Here is a 6,000-nt window from a genome sequence, read left to right on the forward strand (position 1 = left end):
GACTGAAGTGCAACCAGAAGTCATGGAGCAGCCCCACCCACTGTTGCATGAATGATGGACGGTTGGCTGGGACACTCAGAACGGTGTGGACGCAGGTGCAGCCTTTCCACTGTGTGAAACCTGCAGGATCCTCTTGTCCATGTGAACCCAGGTGCTGTAGTTTGAATTGTCTTTCCCAAGGATATCTAACTGTCTCAGCACTGTTTTTCCAAGTCGGTTGATTTGAGAACCAAAGTTGTTTTGAGAATCAAAGGCCCGTTCGAAGCCTCTGCAAATGGTTGCATTCGCTCTTATCAGTTGTTGAAAACCAAAGCTTCTCGAAGTTTCTGCACATAGCTGCTTTTGCATTTTAAACTTACAATGTCCAAATTCAATGGCCAAAGGGGCAAAGATAACCCTTTCCTTCAGGTTCACTCACGCCCCACCTTCACGTGCAATTTCAATGAATTATATTTTTGAACCTTCGGGTTCTTTCCATTGAGTCTTTATTCCCATTCCTTGTTTTTCCTCCCAAAACGTATTACCTCACACTTATCCACATCAAATATTATCTGCCACCCCTCTGTCAATCCCACTAAACTGTCTATGAAATCTTTTATAGTTCTTCTTGCTCTTTCCTAAACCGCCTACTTTTGTGTCATCTCCAAATTTTGATAGTGTTTTCCATGTCAAAGTCCAAATCATTTACATAAATATACTGAGAACAAAAGTGGACCCAGCGCTGACCCCTTAGGTAATCATTTCCAACACCCATTAACCCTCTTCCTCCGTTTTCAGTCCATCATCCAACTTTCTATCCATTCTGTTATATTTTCTCTCATACATATGTCTGGATTTTTGTACCAAACTTTCTGTGAAATATTTTATCAGATGCCTTCTGAAAATCCATATACACTACATTTAATGCATTGCCTTTGTCTATCCAATTGGTCACTTCTTCAAAAAAACTCTATTAAATTTGTCAAACATGACTTGCCTTTAACAAATTCCACCTGGCCATGATTGAGCCATGCATTTCTAAATACCTGCTAATTCTGTCTTGAATTATGCATTCTATGAGTTTACTCACAATTGAGATGAGTTGAGTGTCCCCATCCCTAGATTGGGGGACTAATGGCAATTGTAGCTCTCCAACCATGGTCTGGTGAGATCAGCACCCTCAGTGCAGACTGGGGATTGAACCTGGCATCATCCTGCTCCGTATGGCCCCGATACTGCCTTAACCAGCTGAGGCATTTCTGCCACCATTTGTGTCAGGCGTGGCTCAGTGGGTAGTACCCTCTCACCTCTGAGTCAGAAGGTTGTGGGTTCAAGTCCCACACCAGAGACTTGAGCACATAATCTAGGCTGACACACCCAGTGCCGTGCTGAGGAAGTGCTGCACCGTCGGAGGTGCTGTCTCTCGGATGAAACGTTAAAATGAGGCCCCATCTGGCATCTCAGATGGATGTAAAAGATCCCATGGTGCTATTTCGAAGAATAGCAGGGTAGTTCTCCCCGGTGCCCTGGATAACATTTATCCCTCAAGACCAACATCACTAAAAAAACAGATTATCTGGTTATTATTATAGCGTTATTTGTGGGATCTTGCTGTGCATAAATTGGCTGCTGCGTTTCCTACATTACAACAGTGACTACACTTCAAAAGTACTTCATTGGCTGTAAAGCATTTTGGGGCATCTTGAGATTGTGAAAGGCGTTATATAAATGCAAGTTCTTTCTATTTAGAGAATTTTTTCTTTGGCACTATCCGGGAGAGTTCGTAGAACGAGCTGCCATTCCCGGGTATCAGTGATTTGTTTATTGTGACAAGCGGCTCCTGTCACAATTATTTAAATATTAAGCAATGAAAGAATTTGCATTAAATGTTGATGATATTCCTTAGATAGTTACCTTGCAGCAGACATAAATGAAAGGACAAACATTGTTCAAGGTAGGAACAGGTGACATAAATTCTCTTACCAATTGGAGCTGAACCCCAATGAACCTTGTTCCCACCCATGACTCCCACCACAACAGTTTCTCCTTTTCTCTCCTGAAAATGCTGATTCATACTGGTGTCTGGTTCCCAATGGCACATGGCTGGCAATTCTTCGTGTATGAATCATAGAATCATAGAAGTTTACAACATGGAAACAGGCCCTTCGGCCCAACATGTCCTTGTCGCCCAGTTTATACCACTAAGCTAGTCCCAATTGCCTGCACTTGGCCCATATCCCTCTATACCCATCTTACCCATGTAACTGTCCAAATGCTTTTTAAAAGACAAAATTGTACCCGCCTCTACTACTGCCTCTGGCAGCTCGTTCCAGACACTCACCACCCTTTGAGTGAAAAAATTGCCCCTCTGGACCCTTTTGTATCTCTCCCCTCTCACCTTAAATCTATGCCCCCTCGTTATAGACTCCCCTACCTTTGGGAAAAGATTTTGACTATTTACCTTATCTATGCCCCTCATTATTTTATAGACTTCTATAAGATCACCCCTAAACCTCCTACTCTCCAGGGAAAAAAGTCTCAGTCTATCCAACCTCTCCCTGTAAGTCAAACCATCAAGTCCCGGTAGCATCCTAGTAAATCTTTTCTGCACTCTTTCCAGTTTAATAATATCCTTTCTATAATAGGGTGACCAGAACTGTACACGGTATTCCAAGTGTGGCCTTACTAATGTCTTGTACAACTTCAACAAGACATCCCAACTCCTGTATTCAATGTTCTGACCAATGAAACCAAGCATGCTGAATGCCTTTTTCACCACCCTATCCACCTGTGACTCCGCAGAGCTATGAACCTGTACTCCTAGATCTCTTTGTTCTATAACTCTCCCCAACGCCCTACCATTAACGGAGTAGGTCCTGGCCCGATTCGATCTACCAAAATGCATCACCTCACATTTATCTAAACTAAACTCCATCTGCCATTCATCGGCCCACTGGCCCAATTTATCAAGGTCCCGTTGAGTCTAGACAATGAGTGCAAGTGAGCTATTTGACCTTTGGAGGCATCACAGTTGAGTCCCGTTCTGTCCCACCTGATGTCCACACACATCAGTAATTTCTCAGTGAGAGAGAGAGAGAAAGAAGGAGGGAGGGAGAGTGGTGGAGAAAGAAAGGTGGTCAGAGACAGAGAGAGAAGTGAGAGGAAATGAGGAGAGTGGTGAAGAGAGGAGAAGGTATTAAGAAAAAGTTGGAGAGTTTTAGCAATGTCTCTACAATTCCCACCAAAACGTGTGATTTCATGTAACAATCAAGCTTGTGGTGTGTCACAAGATAATTAAAGACAGGGAGGCCATTTGGCCCATTTTACCTCATCCATCCAGAAATATTGCAAAGTTACCCCCATTGCAGCATCCATTTGGCTCAAATGACTGTGGGGAGTTTGCCTCTACTACTCTACCTGGGAGTTCATTACTTGTGTTGATCACAGCTGAGGCTTTGGGGCGGAAATGTAATGAGAGGAGGCGTCTACCAGGCCCCCTCTCCCTCCAATACAGTGTCAGCTTGGCTCAGTTAGTAGCACTCTCCGAGTCAGAGAGTTGTGGATTCTAGACTCACTCCAGAGACTTGAGCACAAAATCTAAGCTGACACTCCAGTGCAGTACTGAGGCGGTGCTGCACTGTCGGAGGTGCCATCTTTCCAATGAGACTTTAAATCGAGGCCCCTTCAGGTGGGTGTAAAAGATCCCATGGCACTCTACGTGGAAGAATTTGTCTCCCCATGGGGACTGGCCAAATAAGATCTCCCAAAATAGATGAGACCCACTCATGTATACTCACAGCACTCACACCTATAGGCAGTTACTGCTGACCTGAGCAGGCATGGACATCCATCTCACTCTTGGTATCAATGTAACCCTACACACAAGCAATGGTGAAGGGACTGTGTTCAGAGACCAATTACAGACCAGCTATTGTTTCTATTTGTTTTCCAATCTCCATCAAATATTTGCCAACAGTTGCCACATGAAAGGTCCCTGGACTACCTTGATGCTAGTACCATAGAAAGAAAGACAGACTTGCATTTATACAGTGCCTTTCATGACCTCAAGATGCCCCAAGGTGCTTTACAACCAATGAAGTACTTTTTGAAGTGTAGTCACTGTTGTGATCTAGGAAAAGCAGCAACCAATTTGTGCACAGCAAGATCCCACAAACAGCAATGTGATAATGGCTTGATAATCTGTTTTAGTGATGTTGGTTGATGGGATAGATATTAGCCTCAGGACAGCAGGGAGAACTCCCCAGCTTTTCAACCTTGGCAAGAAGTGTCTGAGACTCGATCTTATAGATGTATATAGATGTATTGGATGAGCTCAAATTTTTGGAAGGTGAAAGATGGGAGGCCGGCCAGGGGAGCTTTGGAATAGTCGAGTCTAGAGGTAACAAAGGCATGGATGTGGGTTTCAGCAGCAGAGGCAGGGGCGGAGACGGGTGATGTTACGGAGGTGGAAGTAGGCGGTCTTGGTGATGGAGCGGATATGTGGTCGGAAGCTCAGCTCAGGGTCAAATAGGACACCAAGGTTGTGAACGGTCTGGTTCAGCTTCAGACAGTGGCCGGGGAGAGGGATGGAGTCGGTGGCTAGGGAGCGGAGTTTGTGGCGGGGACCGAAGACAATGCTTTCTTTCATTTTTCTCTCCGCTCCTCTTGCTCACTCCTCTTTTCTCTCTCCATCTACAGGATCAGGAGCAGGGATGTCTTACTGCAGTTATACAGGGCCTTGGTGAGGCCACATCCTGAGTATTGTGTGCAGTTTTCTCTCCTTATCTGAGGAAGGATGTCCTTGCCATGGAGGGAGTGCAACGAAGGCTTAACAGACTGATTCCTGGGATGGCAGGACTAACGTATGAGGAGAGATTGGGTTGACTAGGCCTATATTCACTAGAGTTTAGAAGAATGAGAGGTGATCTCATCGAAACATATAAAATCCTAACAGGACTAGACAGACTAGATGCAGGGAGGATGTTCCCGATGGCTGGGGAGTCCAGAACCAGGGGTCACAGTCTCAGGATACGGGGTATGCCATTTAGAATCTAGATGAGGAGAAATTTCTTCTCTCTACCACAGAAGTCATTAGATGTATTCAAGAAGGAGATAGATATATTTCTTAATGCTAAAGGGATCAAGGGATATGGGGAAAAAGCTGGAACAGGATACTGAGTTAGACGATCAGCCATGATCATTTTGAATGCCGGAGCAGGCCCGAAGGGCCGAATGGCCTACTCTTGCTCCTATTTTCTATGTTTCTATGTTTCTATCTCTTTTTCTCCTTCCTTTCTCTCTTCATCCCTCCCTCTACCATTCACCTTTCCTGTCTCTTCTATCCTCTCCTTGCTCTCCCCCTATTTCCACCCCCTCTCTCATCCTGCTTTCTTCATTCTTCTCTCTCCACCCTAACTCTTTCTCTATCCGTCCATCTCTACCACTTTCCTTTCCCCCTCTTACTTTCTGTCTGAGAAACGGTTAAAGTGAATTGGAACAGTCTGAGTAAAACACCCCTGTTCTGTATGGCTGGAGTGTAAAATCTGAAAAAATACTGCTATTTATAAGAGAAAGAAGCAGATGAATCAATCACAATAACGCAACCATTATTCCAGCAAAGATTGGCCGATATTCAGGATGGTCCCTACCCATTTTGCTGCTTGCCCCCTGTCCCCACATCATCACGAGTCTACAATGATGAACCTTATCGAAGGCCTTTCGAAAATCCAAAAATTTTACATCTGCTGCATTACCCTCTGTTACTTCTTTAAATAATTCAATAAGGTTGGTGAACATGAACTTCCCTTTTGAAATCCGTGCTGACTATTTAGTTACCAATTGAAGTGTGAGGTTCTTGCATCTCCTAAAATGGCACTATTAAAGGAAAAGGTGTTTTGAAACATTTTATAATTTCAAAACAGGTTTAGTCCACAGATGTAAGTGATATTAATAGGTGTGATTGTATCACATGACTGAAATAATGTACAAGACACTCCTCGCATACATACTCCCACAGACGAG

This window comes from Heptranchias perlo, chromosome 29 (genome assembly GCF_035084215.1).
Source record: "Heptranchias perlo isolate sHepPer1 chromosome 29, sHepPer1.hap1, whole genome shotgun sequence".
Taxonomy (NCBI): domain Eukaryota; kingdom Metazoa; phylum Chordata; class Chondrichthyes; order Hexanchiformes; family Hexanchidae; genus Heptranchias; species Heptranchias perlo.